Here is a 14,784-nt window from a genome sequence, read left to right as displayed (position 1 = left end):
AAAAGTCATAAGTCACCCTAACAATACAACAGTGCTTGAAGGAAGTTGAGCCCTCAGAGCAGTGTACAAAACATTGCACAGGGTTTCCATTCAGTACTGGAGGGTGGCCGAAACAGGAGAATCTTGACCATCACTTTTACAGGCAATGGGAAAGCTAGTGGTTTGAGCAAATGGGGGTTTGGTGGTGTGCCATTGGAAACAGGGTTAGGGGCAGAAACCCTGGAACAGCTACCAGGATGCTACTGGTAGAAGAAAATGAGAAGTCAACTTCATTTTTCAGACACAAGATGATTTTACATTATAAAAAAATAAATCACACCAGTGGTTCCACACAAACTATGAGTATGCAAAAAAACCCAGCAAGCCCTGGTACAGAACCCAGCCAAACAAATGCTAACATCAGCTGAAACCAAGTACTACCGCGATGGCAGTGATTGAGAGCAGCAGCCAGGATTGATCACTGCCCAAACTCTCCAGGAAAGGCTGCAAAAAACAGAACAAGCTTTGTGTCCAGGGGGTGATCTTTTCTATGGCACCTCATGCCAAACATTTTGCCTCAAGCTCCACCAGGGGAGGTTTAGGCTGAACATTAGGAAAAATTTCAGAGAAAGGGTCATTGGGCACTGGCAGAGGCTGCCCAGGGAGGGGGTTGATTCACCTTCCCTGGAGGTGTTTAAGGGACGGGTGGACAAGGTGCTGAGGGGCATGGTTTAGTGGTTGATAGGAATGGTTGGACTCGATGATCCAGTGGGTCTCTTCCAACCTAGTGATTCTATGATTCGAGAGCCTTTCTGATAACTCACACGGACCAGTCCTCCTCGAACGCATTGAGCCCTGCTGTACCTACATGTATAGCTCTGGCTTAGCTAACATCCTTTAGCCACAGTTCTAGGATTTAACTAAGCATTGCATCAGAAAAAGGAGTTCCTTTCATTTCATTTAAACACATTGCATTAATACCATTGCCACAGCTCTGATAATACTGTCACCACCTATCGAGTCAGTTACTGTTTTATAACTTCCGTGGTACCCCCACTCCATCCCAGACATCTTTATTTTGCCCCGCTCTGAGGAGTCTCATCGACTGACCACTGTCTTTCCACAGAATCACAGAATCACAGAATAACCAGGTTGGAAGAGACCCACCGGATCACCGAGTCCAACCGTTCCTACCAAACACTAAACCATATCCCTCAGCACCTCGTCCACCCGTGCCTTAAACACCTCCAGGGAAGGTGACTCAACCACCTCCCTGGGCAGCCTGTTCCAGTGCCCAATGACCCTTTCTGTAAAGAATTTTTTCCTAACGTCTAGCCTAAACCTCCCCTGTCGGAGCTTGAGGCCATTCCCTCTTGTCCTGTCCCCTGTCACTTGGAAGAAGAGGCCAGCACCCTCCTTTCTACAACGTCCTTTCAGGTAGTTGTAGAGAGCAATGAGGTCACCCCTCAGCCTCCTCTTCTCCAGGCTAAACAACCCCAGCTCTCTCAGCCGCTCCTCATAAGGCCTGTTCTCCAGCCCTTTCACCAGCTTTGTTGCTCTTCTCTGGACTCTCTCCAGAGCCTCAACATCCTTCTTGTGGTGAGGGGCCCAGAACTGAACACAGTATTCGAGGAGCGGTCTCACCAGTGCCGAGTACAGAGGGAGGATAACCTCCCTGGACCTGCTGGTCACGCCGTTTCTGATACAAGCCAAGATGCCATTGGCCTTCTTGGCCACCTGGGCACACTGCTGGCTCATATTCAGTCGGTTGTCAACCAACATCCCCAGGTCCCTCTCCTCCAGGCAGCTTTCTAGACAGACTTCTCCCAGTCTGTAGCACTGCATAGGGTTGTTGTGCCCCAAGTGAAGGACCCGGCATTTGGCCTTGTTAAACCTCATGCCATTGGACTCTGCCCAGCGGTCCAGCCTGTTCAGATCCCTTTGCAGAGCCTCCCGACCCTCCAGCAGATCGACACTTCCACCCAGCTTAGTGTCGTCCGCAAACTTGCTAAGGGTGCATTCGATGCCTTCATCCAGGTCATTGATGAAGACATTGAACAGGGCTGGACCCAGCACCGAGCCCTGGGGAACCCCACTCGTCACTGGCCTCCAGCTGGATTTCACACCATTTCCCACCACTCTCTGGGCCCGGCCATCCAACCAGTTTTCCACCCAGGAGAGTGTGCGCCTGTCCAGGCCAGAGGCTGACAGTTTCCCAAGCAGAACGCTGTGAGAAACTGTGTCAAAGGCTTTGCTGAAGTCCAGGAAGACCACATCCACAGCCTTTCCCTCATCCAGTAGCCGGGTCACTTTGTCATAGAAGGCGATCAGGTTAGTCTGGCAAGACCTGCCTTTTGTGAACCCATGTTGACTGGGCCTGATCACCCGGTTCTCTTGCATGTGCTTCATGATAGCACTCAAGATCACCTGTTCCATGACTTTCCCTGGCACTGAGGTCAGACTGACAGGCCTGGAGTTTCCTGGGTCCTCCCTGCGGCCCTTTTTGTAGATGGGCACAACATCAGCCAGCCTCCAGTCCAGTGGGACTTCCCCAGTCTTCCAGGACTGTTGGAAGATGATGGAAAGGGGTTTGGCCAGCCCATCCGCCAGCTCCTTCAGTACCCTAGGGTGAATCCCGTCCGGCCCCATAGACTTGTGACTGTCCAGTCGGGCTAGCAAGGCTCTGACCACCTCCTCTTGGATCATGGGAGCCTCATTATGCTCCTCTAGCTCCTGGGTTTGTACACAGGCGGAACGACCCTCCTTACGACTAAAGACTGAGGCAAAGAAGGCATTAAGTACCTCAGCCTTTTCCTCATCCCCTGTTACTGTTGTCCCTTCTGTGTCCAATAGGGACTGTATGGTCTCCCTAGTCCGCCTTTTATTATTTATATATTTGTAGAAAGATTTTTTGTTATCTTTCACTGACTTGGCCAATCCAATTTCTAGCTGAGCCTTAGCCCTTCTGATTTTTTCCCTACACAATCTCACTTCCCTCCTGTAGTCCACCCAAGAGGCCTGTCCCTTCTTCCAGAGGCCATAAACATTTCTTTTCTTCTTGATATCCCTCAAGATCTCTCTATTTAACCAAGCTGGCTTTCTCCCCTGCCGGCTTTTTTTCCGGACCACGGGGATGGCTTTCTCCTGAGCTGCTAGGACCACCCCTTTGAAGAGCTCCCAGCCCTCCTGGGCTCCCTTGCCCTTGAGTACTGTCTCCCATGAGACTTCACCAACCAGCCTGCTGAAGAGATCAAAGTCTGCCCTCTGGAAATTTAATGTTACCGTCTTGCTAACCACCCTCTTCACTTCACCTAGAACAGAAAATTTTATAATCTCATGGTCGCTTAGTCCTAGGCGTCCACCTACCGCCACATCCCCTACAAGGCCTTCTCTGTTCACCAACAGGAGGTCCAGGAGGGCACCTTCCCTGGTTGGTTCATTCACCAACTGTGCAAGGAAGTTATCTCCCACGCACTCCAGGAACCTCCTAGACTGCTTCCTTTCTGCTGTGTTGTACACCCAGCAGATATCAGGCAGATTGAAGTCTCAGAGGGCTTGTTACAAATAAAGCAGTTGTGGGACACCATTCAGAGTCCAAGCTGTCTTTGATATAAGATGCAACTCTATTGCTGTATTAACGACAGCATGCCCTTAAATAATGAAAATACAGCTGAATTTTTACTTTCCAGGGAGGCCAATGACTGTTTCGGAAAGTTAGTTTAAAATTGAAGCAGCACCTATTACGGACAGTGACAGAGGAACAATTCCATAATTTTGCATTAATGACTGCAGACCATTCAGTGGCAGCGTTAACAGTAACTGGCCTTCAAACTGGGAAGATCAGCACCTTTTGGCTGGAGCAGGTGAAGTGCTGCTGTATTTGGGATAAGCCTCCAGAAAGAGGAGAGAGGACAGCCAAAAGTGTACTTGTAAGAAGAGAAGTAACCTCCTGTGCTGCTGAAAGCCCCTCTCACAACTGTGATGAGGATGCAGCCCCAGACTCTACCTCTCCTCAGCACTAGAACTGTCTATGCTGCTTTGCAGTGAAAGGTGAGTTTGGAGCCTATGAGGCATCCAGGATCCCAAGTACTTTTTAATGCTGTGTCTGAGCCCGCAGCAGGGAGCTGCACTGAAAGGGGAAGATACGCCACGAGCAGCAAGTCAGCACAAGAACCAGCAGCAGGCTCAGGTTCAGTTTGTGTCTGTGCCCAGCTTTTCCTTTGCTAGTTTCAATTTTTGACAGCAGGGAGTCCACTTATCATAAATCATTATGAGCAGCAAGCTAATGAGATAAACCTGAGATATCCCCTCGTATTTAGTAAGAATAAAGCATTCAGTGCAATGGCACAAACTGGCCTGAAACTCAGGACCATCTTAATAGACACCTGAAGAACTGTTTCTCTGAGGTATTCCAAAACCATGAATTATCACCCTCTATCATGAAAATAAAGTTGTTCTTTTTTTTAAAAAATGAAATACACATTTAAAACTTTTCTTATTTTATAATGCATTTTCATTTCTTAAATGTACTTTCTTTTTCTTTGAGGCCTCTAGCTTCTAGATTTCAAAGTTTTCTCCATAACAATAGGAAAAAAACCCACTGTAATTTTAAAATCAAAGCTAAAAATCACATGGGATTTGCAGACAGTCAGTAGCTCTGAAATGAAATGCAATTCCCTGAGGTTTAGGATCACAGAGATGTAAACATGCCTGCCATAGAGGACTACCCAAATAAACTAAAAGTCTGGGAGAAATAAATGTTCTTCCAACTTTGTTCTACTGATACAACTAAAAAAGGTTTTTGTAGAAGAGATTGCATGTTTTCAATGTGTTCTAATGGTGAGGCTGCAGCCCTTTGGGGGTTGATGCATAGCAGTGAATCTCACTAACACAAGATAAGTTCAAGTTGAATTTCCTGAATATCAGGTCCATTCAGAAGGTTTAATCTGGTGGTTGTTATGAAAATCTCTTATAATAGGGATGGAAGAAGAGATAGGTGATGCATTGGTGAGATTCATAGGGTTACATACCCAGGGACTTCTGCTGGGCTGCCTTCCAGCTAGTGCTACTGCCCAATGGGTGCTTGGTCCTTCCAAAGATCATGGAATAGCTTGGAGTGGAAAGGACCTTTACAGGTCATCTGCTCCACCTCCCACTGCAATGAACAGGGACATCTTCAACTAGATCAGGTTGCTCAGAGGGCTTCTACCACCTCTCTGGGCAACCTGTTCCAGTGTTTCACCACCCTCATAATAAAATATCCTTCGCAAGCCATCAAAGGATGATTTTTCCATCCACGTGAGCTTTTCTTCTTCCTTCAACCCAGTCCTCATAGTCTGCCTGTGACAGCCTGCTCCTGCTGTAGGCTATAAGCCTACAGCTTATAGCCAATGAAGCTGCACAACATTATGAGTGTGATCAAAGATTTAGTTCAAGGGCTACAAATGCAGTGAACAGTCCCCAGTCATCTGCAATGTTGGAGATGGTCTCGCTGCAGCTCTGCAGTTAATTGACTGTGTAAGTATAAAACATAAACTTGTATTTTCAGGACCCCAATGATGAAAATGCACAGAAGAGTGCATAAGCAGTCAAAATAAGGAGTGAGAAGGCAAGCATCTGAATAATCATTTTGTTGGATGTTCCTTCATCTCTATGAAAGGATAGCGATTGTCTGGACAAATGAGATACATGCATTTGAGGGTTCAGTTCTAAAATTAAGCTCATTTTTTATTGCAGAGCAGACATTTATTTACACAATTATCCTGCTTACATCACTGTAAACTTCCCTTGAACCGTGCATTGCCTCAAGCTGGGAGATTGCAGTAGGCACTTTTTATATTTCCCCAATATCTGTGCTTCTTAATTTTTAATTAAGAAGCAGAAGAATAGATTAAGAAATCAAAAAAGCAACTTTCTTCATTCTATGAAACAACACATGTCACCAATCAGCCTCTTAAAACTGCATCCTTTTGGCATCACTTTATCATGCAAGATGACCTCACAGCTGCATCCTGCCCAGCTTGGATACAGTGTGCAGGAAAAAAAAGTGAGAGCGAGGGAGATGGACTGCTACAGCTGGCTGCATAAACATCACTTCTGCCAGGAAACAGGTAAAGCCGCAGGGAAGGAGAATCCAGTATATATCTGTAGATCCAATGACTAGTCACATAGGATGGGAGAACATGCATCCCTGAGACCACACAGAGGAAATCATAGAATTGTAGAATCACCAGGTTGGAAAAGACCCACCGGATCATCAAGTCCAAAGATTCCTATCAAACACTAAACCATGCCCCTCAGCACCTCGTCCATCTGTGCCTTAAACACCTCCAGGGAAGGTGACTCAACCACCTCCCTGGGCAGCCTGTTCCAGTGCCCAACGACCCTTTCTCTGAAAAATTTTTTCCTAATGTTCAGTCTGAACCTCCCCTGGCAGAGCTTGAGGCCATTCCCTCTTGTCCTGTCCCCCGTCACTTGGGAGGAGAGGCCAGCACCCTCCTCTCCACAACCTCCTTTTAGGTAGTTGTAGAGAGCAAATGAAGGCTCATTTGCCTGCTGGCCTCCATGGCTTGAAGCCTTCCAGTCCTCTAAAACTCCCGATTAGAAGCCACAGTTCAGCACCCTGGAGTGTGAGCTCCCTCTGGCTTGGTGACCAAGAAGATCATAGTAGCCAAGGCCTGAGAAGTCTATTGCGAAGTATATCCTATGCCAAATGGTTGCATACAGTAGACAGTGCGCACTAGCCCACAGCATCCCAAATTTTTAAAACAAAAAGTACTCAAAGGGACCTCAGGTGTCCAGTCGTGGATAACAAGCCTCATTAACCGCAAGTACAGACCTTTCTGTAGACTTCAAGGAAGTCAATGGTGCCCTCTAAAGGAAACTCATGATACACAGGAGTTCTTGACAGCTGTTGTACCCACTGCCCATACAGCCACTGAATAATCCACAAACTGTTTCTGAGCAATAACTTAAATAATCAATAAGATGACAAAATACAGAGTTCTTGGTATCCCTTCTGAATTTGGGAAAGACAGCCTGTGCAAAGTTCATTTTTTCCAAACATTTACTGTCTAGTGTAAGATGTCATCCTTGTCCCAAAACATGGAAATCACGGCTCAGGAAAGAAAGCTACATCAAACTGGCAGGAGAGTCTGCACAAGTGACAGAGGGCCATAATATATTTCATAAAAGTTTATTGTGAGCTAGATAAAACAGCAGGAGGTACATAGAGGGCAGTTACAAGTGTTATTCAGGGATGAAGTATGCGATTATAAAAGCACCAGAGAGGAGATAGAGCTCTGTAGGCAGTGTTTTGTCTTGGCCTTAGCCAACAGGAGTCTACAATTAGTCTGTATTTCACTTATGAAATTCAACATATTCTCTTTCAAGAAATATGAAATACCTTGAATAATAACACGTGCTTTGTTTCAAACTCCCAGCTGTGCTCTGGCTGATCGCACCAGCCAAAGAACATCATTTGGCCAAATTGGGAAAAGAGCTATTGATCTCCAATGTACTGACGTGCAGAGCTTATACACGGGGATACATTATTTCAGGACAATAGTCTGCTGCTCAGGAAGATTAATCTTGTGTTGAATTCAAAAGGCACTGCAATTCTTTGCTGCCCAGAAAGTAAGGACAATAATTCCCAGGTTTTGTGATTGCAAGTCACTAAAATGAAGATTTACTTCATTAGGTCTTTACATTCTAGATCTCCGAGTGTAATTTACAACTGAGGAGAACAAAAAATATATTAATATTGCTTAGAATTAAGTATTTCTAGTGAATGTTGTAAATATTGCTCATGCTTTAACTGTTCATTTTTTCACTGGATTGTGGGCATAGCATCATGAAGATGCTGTGATTTATCAGTTATATCCTTTGCTTACAAAGGTTACATCCATGTGCCAGCATATGCAAAGCTGGAGAGGGGCTGTTCACAAAGGCTTGTAGTGATGGGACTAGGGGCAATGGCTATAAACTGCAGAGGGGCAGATTTAGATTAGACATAAGGAGGAATTTCTTCCTGATGAGAGGGGTGAGGCACTGGCACAGGTTGTCCAGGGAAGCTGTGGCTGCAGCTCGTTCCAGGACTGAAGATTGGTGGAATGCCTTTTCATTAGAAAATCTGAGATTGGGACAGAGGGAGCCTATGCACATACAAAAATGGGGGCAGTGCCTTATAACGCATAAGAATGTGGAAATTCCTAGTCAAGCTTCCATCACCAACAAGTGTGACTTGGAGGGGATCATTTGTACCTCTCATTTCCTCCAGGTTTCTGCATAGACAGTGTGATGCCAATAGGTTTAGAGCAGATGTTGAGATAAAAATGTCTCTGAAACCCACGTACTGTTGCTGTTACTCTATACAATGAGAAAGGAGACATAGAAAACCGTGCACCAAGCAAACAAATGCTTAGTACTTAAATAAGAATCATTCCCAAGGGCTCAGGTGTTTGGTTCACAAAGACAGTTTAAGGCTTAGTTTCGTGCTTTTTTTCAACTGAGAATTCAAAGCCAGAGTTAGCTTTACAGCAAGAGGAAGGTCAGGAATGGGAGTTCAGTTTGTGCGCTTCGCCAATCCAAACTCCGTTTCATCAAGCTGAGTACTAGTAATTAACTGATCTCTAGTGAATTACAGCACCTGGGTTATCCATCCCTGCTACCATGAGAATTATTAAGCAGCAAACTGTGAAGCTAACAGCTCATTAGTAGCTTTGCAAAACACAGCAGCACATAGCCTGAGTCCCGCAGACTCCCAATATATCACAGTGTAGATAACAGCAACGGAAACCAGAAGACTGGTATAAAGGGAAAATGACTGGGAAAGTCTGGGAGGAGGGAGCACCCAGATTAGAAGGTCATCAAGATCCTAGCAGAGCAACATGCAGCTTTTCAGGTTTCTTGGAATGGAAGAGGGGAAGCCTATATCCAGACTAAAAGAAAGTCTTAAGCCATTGAGGGACAATGGTGGGAAGGTGAAGAACAGGCTGGAGCCCTTGGAAGCTCAGAGGAGGTGAGGAAGGACTGTAAGGAAATCCTGATGACTCAGAGAGGTGGGACAGGACAGACAGAAAAATCACAATCAGCCCCTAAGCGGTGCAAAGGGCACTTCCCAAGCAGCCACCATCCCCAGTCAGCGCAGTGACAAGTAGATGCGAGAGGGACTTCTGAGCAGGCAAGTCTTGTTCTCTGGATTGTTGTAAGGACCCCTGACCAAGCCCACTGAGAACAAGTATCTCGGTGCCTGGTTACTGGACAGGACAGACTGCTTGAGTACATGAATTTTAGTGTTCATTTGCAGGTGTGTGAGTACAAGCAAAATCAAAATAAATCAAAATTTCAAAATAAGATCACCTCCTCTTCCTAAAAAGGCTTTTCCTACCCTCTTGCAACATTACTTCCACCCACAGGTGAGAAGCACAGCAAACGTGGCTGGTAGGGAGCTGTACAGTGAGGAAAGAAACTGTGGGAGAGAAGAAGAGATAAAGGCAAGGACAAGAGGAGATCTTGTCTCTCAATCCATCCCACTCCTACTAGTTTGATGACAGTGTCAGCAACAGATGCCCAAAGCCTGAAGAAGGATCACAGGTCAGCAGGAGAGCACCTGAAGAGCAACAAAAAGGATTTCCAGCCAGGAAGACAGCTTCACTGGGGCCCAAAATCAAGTGTGTCTACACAAACACATGTAGCATGGGGAATGAGGAGTCAGACGTGCACACACCTGCAGGGCTCTGATCTCATTGGCATCAAGGAGATACGGTGGGATAAGTCCTCTGGATGCAGTGTTAGAACACAGGGACACAGGCTCTTTAGGAAGGACGGGCAGGGGTGACGAGGAAGGGGTGTCAACCTCTGTGTCAATGACCAGCTGAAGTGCATGGAGCTCTGCCTGGGGACGGATGAAGAGCCACACAAAGCTTGTGGTTCAGAATTAAAGGGAGGGCAGGGACAGGTGACATTACAGTGGGGGTCTGCTACAGGCCACTAGACCAGGTAAGAGGATGAGGACCTCTATAGGCAGATAGGCACAGTCTCACATTCACAAGCCCTTGTCCTCATGGGAAAATTCAACCACCTGGGTATCTGTTAGAGGGACAACACAGCAGGGCACAAGCAATCCAGGAGATTCATGGTGCACATTGATAATTTCCTTCTCCAAGTGACAGAGGAGCCTATGAGGAAAGGTGCTATGCTGGACCTTTTTCTCCTCAATAAGGAAGGGCTAGTGGGGAGTGTGAAGCTTAGGGAAAGCCTTGGTTGAAATGGTGGAATTGAAGATCCTTAGGGCAGTGAGGAGGGTGTGCAGCAAGTTCACTGCCCTACATCAGGAGGGTGGACTTTGGCCTCTTCAGGGATCTGCTCAGTAGGGTATCATGGGATAAAGCCCTGGAGTAAAAGCCCAAGAAAACTGGTCAGTGGTCAAAGACCACCTCCTCCAAGTTCAGGAGCGATGCATCCTGACGAAGAGGAAATCAGGCAAAAAAACCCCCCAGGAGGCCTGCATGGATGAATGAGGAAGTCTTGAACAAAATTAAACTCAAAAGAGACCAGGACCAAGTTAGGAAAGCTAAAGACCTGATAGAATTAAATCTGGCCAAGGATGTCAAGGGCAACAAGAAAAATTTCTATAGGCACACTGGTGACAAGTGGGGTTCCCCAGGGCTCAGTGCTGGGTCCAGCCCTGTTCAATGTCTTCATCAATGATCTGGATGAAGGCATTGAGTGCACCCTTAGCAAGTTTGCAGACGACACTAAGCTGGGTGGAAGTGTCGATCTGCTGGAGGGTAGGGAGGTCCTGCAAAGGGATCTGGACAGGCTGGACCGCTGGGCAGAGTCCAATGGCATGAGGTTTAACAAGGCCAAGCGCCGGGTCCTGCACTTGGGGCACAACAACCCTGTGCAGTGCTACAGACTGGGAGAAGTCTGTCTAGAAAGCTGCCTGGAGGAGAGGGACCTGGGGATGTTGGTTGACAACCGACTGAATATGAGCCAGCAGTGTGCCCAGGTGGCCAAGAAGGCCAATGGCATCTTGGCTTGTATCAGAAACAGCGTGACCAGCAGGTCCAGGGAGGTTATCCTCCCTCTGTACTCGGCCCTGGTGAGACCGCTCCTCGAATCCTGTGTTCAGTTCTGGGCCCCTCACCATAAGAAGGATGTTGAGGCTCTGGAACGAGTCCAGAGAAGAGCAACCAAGCTGGTGAAGGGGCTGGAGAACAGGCCTTATGAGGAGCGGCTGAGAGAGCTGGGGTTGTTTAGCCTGGAGAAGAGGAGGCTGAGGGGAGACCTCATTGCTCTCTTCAACTACCTGAAAGGAGGTTGTAGAAAGGAGGGTGCTGGCCTCTTCTTCCAAGTGACAGGGGACAGGACAAGAGGGAATGGCCTCAAGCTCCACCAGGGGAGGTTTAGGCTAGATGTTAGGAAAAAATTCTTTACAGAAAGGGTCATTGGGCACTGGAACAGGCTGCCCAGGGAGGTGGTTGAGTCACCTTCCCTGGAGGTGTTTAAGGCACGGGTGGATGAGGTGCTGAGGGATATGGTTTAGTGTTTGATGGGAACGGTTGGACTCGATGATCCGGTGGGTCTCTTCCAACCTGGTTATTCTGTGATTCTGTGATTCTGTAAAAGGAAGAGTGGTGAAAGTGCAGACCATCTCTGGAAGGAAACAAGAGGCCTGGTTGCCTTGGTTATGGAGAAGGTTGAGGTACTCAATGACCTTTTTGCCTCAGTCTTCACTGGCAAGGGCTCAAGCCACACCACCTAAAGCTCATCAGGCAAAGGCAGGGGCTAGGAGGATGAAGAATGGCGCAGTGTAGAAGAAGCTATGAGATCATCTAAGGAACCTGAAGGTACACAAGTCAATGGGACCTGATGAGAGGCATCCATGAGTCCCAAGGGAACTGGTGGGTGAAGTTGCTAAGCCACCATCGTATTTGAGAAGTTATAGTCTGGTGAAGTTCCACTGACTAGAAAATTAGCTCCCATTTTTGTAAAAAAGGAAAGCCAAAAGACCTAGGAAGCTGCAGGTTTGTTAGTCTCACTTCTGTGCCTGGCAAGATTATGGGCAGATCCTCCTGGAAACTCTGCTGAGACACATGGAAAATAAGGAAGGTGACTGGTGGCAGCCACCATGGCTTCACTAAAGGTAAATTGTGCCTGACAAATCTGGTGGCCTAGTACGGGGCTACAGCACTGGTGGAAGAGTAACTGATACCATCTACCTGGACTTGTGCAAAGCATCCAACACTACCCTGCACAACATTCTTGTCTCTAAATTGGAGAGGTATGGATTTGATGGATGGACCACTCAGTGGATAAGGAATTGGCTGGATGGTTGCACTCAGAGAGCTGTGGTCAACAGCTCCATGGCTAAGTGGAGACAGGGGATGAGTGGCATTCCACAGGGATCAGTATTGGAACCAGTAACATTTAACATCTTTCTTGGAGACACACACAGAGGGACTGAGTGTACCCTCAGCAGGATTGCTGACAACGCCAAGCTCTGGAGTGGTTGACATGCTGGAGTGAAGGGATGGCACTCAAAGGGACCTTGACAGGCTTGAAAGGCAGAACTGTATGAACCTCATGAAATTCAATGAGGCCAAGTGCAAGGTCCAGCACCTGGACTGGGGCAATCCCAAGCATAAATACTGGCAGGGTGGAGAATGGATTGAGAGTAGCCCTGAAGAGAAGGACTTGGGGGTGCTGGTGGATGAGAAGCTCAACATGAACTGGCAACGTGCTCACAGTCCAGAAGGCCAGACGTATCCTAGGCCACATCAAAAGGAGCGTGGCCAGCAGGTTGAGGGAAATGATTCTGCTCCTCTACTTTGCTCCCATGAGAGCTCAGCTGGAGCACTGCATTCAGTTCTGGAGTCCTCAGCACAGGAATGATAAGAACCTGTTACAGTGAGTCCAGAGGAGGCCACAGAGATAATCTGAAGCCTGCATCACCTCCCATATGAAGGCAGGCAGAGAAAGTTTGGCTTGTTTAGCCTAGAGAAGAGGAGACTTCAAGGAGACCTTGTAACAGCCTTTCAGTACTTAAAGGTTTAGATTGGATATTACGAAAAACTACTTCACCAGAAGGGTTGTCAAGCGTTCGAACAGGCTGCTTGAGGAAGTGGTTGAGCCACCATTCCTGGAGGTATTTAAAAGATGTGTAGGTGTGGCACTTAGGGATATGGTTTAGCGGTGAACTTGGCAGTGTTAGTTTTATGGTTGGACTTCCTGATATTAAAGGTCTTTTCCAACCTAAATGATTCTATGATTCTGTCAAAGTCAGATTAAGGAGAAAGTAGCTGGTGCTTAGGAAATGAAAAGTGGAAGCCTGTTCAGATGAGATGAATGAACGAACGATGGTCCATCAACAGGAAGGACACAGTGGAAGCAGCAAGAAGAGTTTATGACAGTTAGAGGGAAAGAGAAGAAAGAGGGTTATGGGACAAGAGAAGATTCACAGAAACGATAGTAAAAGGTCCCATAGACAAAGTTTGAAGAAAATGTTTCTGGAAACAGGATGGCAGAGATAAAAGGGTATTGGAAGGATAAGCATGCACAAAGCAGCTATTCTGGAGAGAGGAGAGCTGAGTTAGGATTTGTGTCCTGAAGGTAACACTTTCATATTCAAGAACAGATGGACAACAGGAGGTGTGTGAGGCAACTTTGTGCAAGTAGCATGAAGGAGCTTTGTGTAAAGGCTTTCTACTGGAAGGGGGCATTAATACCAGTGGGACGTGGCAAGGATGACAGAATCATAGAATAGCTTCACTTGGGATCTTGGTGGGTCACCTTGTCCAAACCCCTGGTCAGAGTGGAGAAAGAAAAGCCCATAGGAGATTCTATTGCATCTTCACAGATAGAAAAATAAATCCTTAGCTGTACACCTGAAACACATACCTGAAGTCAAACCTTCTCTTAGTTCTTCATGGTTGGTGTTCCCTTCTGGAAGCAATGCTTTTACAGATGACTGGAATTGCTACTATAATCGCTCTGGGTTCTTTGCTATGAAGCACAGCATTTTTGCATATCAAAAGCAGGCTAAAGACATACATGACAATGAACATGTAGCCTGCTCTAAACACACATGCACATTGGTTACACAGTTGATGCCGGCGCAAAACAAAGACAGAAAAAATATTTCTTATGCAAACTGGGTTGGTGGTTAATCAAGTGAATCGTACCTTTTAGCGAGGTATCCTAGCAACTCCCCAGCAGCCACAAGTCCTGGCTGACAGTGCACACTGATGCAATTGTTCTCCTCCTGCAGACATCAAAACTTTGCAGCTAATCAAAGAGATAATTCAAAACAGGAGACCATGTTAAACTTGATCCAAGAAAACGGAATTTTACAAACGAGCAATGTCAGCTGGGGCATCTCTCATGCTTAAAGTCATCATCCCCGAACAGGAGTAGGTCAGGCTTAGCGAAGCCATGCAACTTTGAGAACAAAATCCCTCTTCCTGCAATTGGCAGCACGATTCTCCAAAAGGCGTTTGCTTCTGCTGTGTCGTTTTTTGCTGGTCTGTGCTTTAGAACGCTACACAGTACTTCTTACTATTTTCTTGAAGAGCAAAGGCTGACTCAAAGCACTCTTAAAAGCACAAGTATCAGCAAAAGCTCTGCTAATGCCCTTGTAGTCATTTGCCCCAGGATGTTTCCTTGAACAAATTCCTACTCCTAGCATGCTAGATTAGAAATTCACATCTTCCAATACTGTAAGTAGGCTCTGGGCTAGCTGGCTTAGACCTTCTGTTTCAGGACCTGAACCTGAAGCTATCAATTAGCCTAAGCATATCCTCT

This window comes from Phaenicophaeus curvirostris, chromosome 2 (assembly GCF_032191515.1).
Source record: "Phaenicophaeus curvirostris isolate KB17595 chromosome 2, BPBGC_Pcur_1.0, whole genome shotgun sequence".
Taxonomy (NCBI): domain Eukaryota; kingdom Metazoa; phylum Chordata; class Aves; order Cuculiformes; family Cuculidae; genus Phaenicophaeus; species Phaenicophaeus curvirostris.
Note: the sequence above shows the minus strand (reverse complement) of the source record.